The 914-nt window shown below is 36.0% G+C and overlaps 1 protein-coding gene across 1 annotated transcript in view; it reads right to left on the bottom strand.

Moving 5' to 3' along the window:
• LOC107660666 (T-cell immunomodulatory protein-like) overlaps positions 1–914 on the bottom strand; it is a 156,619-nt gene that overhangs the window by 26,795 nt on the left and 128,910 nt on the right. The gene's annotated exons all lie outside the window — the stretch shown is intronic.

Raw genomic sequence — 914 nt, 5'->3', positions numbered from 1 at the left:
ACAGGATATGGATTTTTAAGTTGTTCTCTTTCTTTTAACTTACCTTCGGATGTTTAGTCATGTTTATTTTGTGCTGAAACTGGTATTAATGTGGAGGAGATGATCAGTTCGCGTGCGCCTCGCGCTGCCGCGTCTGTTGAACTGAGGCACTACAGCGATCACTCCACATTAAACAGCACCAAAACGACATTTATTGTTTGAATACTGCAATACAATTGACAGAATTTGAAATCTGAGACTTTGCTTCATATTAAAAGTACCAAAGCACAATGCTTATTGCGATATATTGGATGGGAGGTGTGCTTCAATGTTCCGTCCATTAACCAAAAACAGGCTAGACTAATCGATTATTGGGATTTAAAAATCGATATCATTCCGTAAAAATGAGAATCGATTAATATCAAGATTTTTTTACCCAGCCCTATAATTTATTCCTGTGATGGCAAAAATCATTTTCAGCAGTCATTACTCCAGTCTTCAGTGTCACATGATCCTTCAGAAATCATTCTAATATGCTGATTTGCTGCTCAAGAAAAATTTCTTATTACCAATGTTTAAAACAGTTGTGCTGCTGAATATTTTTTGTAGAATGAACAGAAAGTTCAAAAGAACAGCATTTATTAGAATTAATACATAAATGTCTTTACTGTCACGTTAACAATATAATGCATCCTTCATGAATGCTGAAAACTAACTTGTTTACTTAAAGGGGTCATATGATGCGATTTCAAGTTTTCCTTTCTCTTTGGAGTGTTACAAGCTGATTGTGCATAGATAAGATCCCTGAAGTTGCAAAGACTAAAGTCTCAAAACCAAAGAGATATTCTTTATCAAAGTTAAGACTCTGCCACGGCCCCCTAAAACGGCTCGTTCTAACACGCCCCCACATATCTAGGTCACTATGTGGAAATATT

The sequence above is a fragment of the Sinocyclocheilus anshuiensis genome, unplaced genomic scaffold (assembly GCF_001515605.1).
Source record: "Sinocyclocheilus anshuiensis isolate Anshui unplaced genomic scaffold, SAMN03320099.WGS_v1.1 scaffold1879, whole genome shotgun sequence".
NCBI classification, from domain to species: Eukaryota; Metazoa; Chordata; class Actinopteri; order Cypriniformes; family Cyprinidae; genus Sinocyclocheilus; species Sinocyclocheilus anshuiensis.
This window is presented reverse-complemented; position numbering and strand designations above follow the sequence as displayed.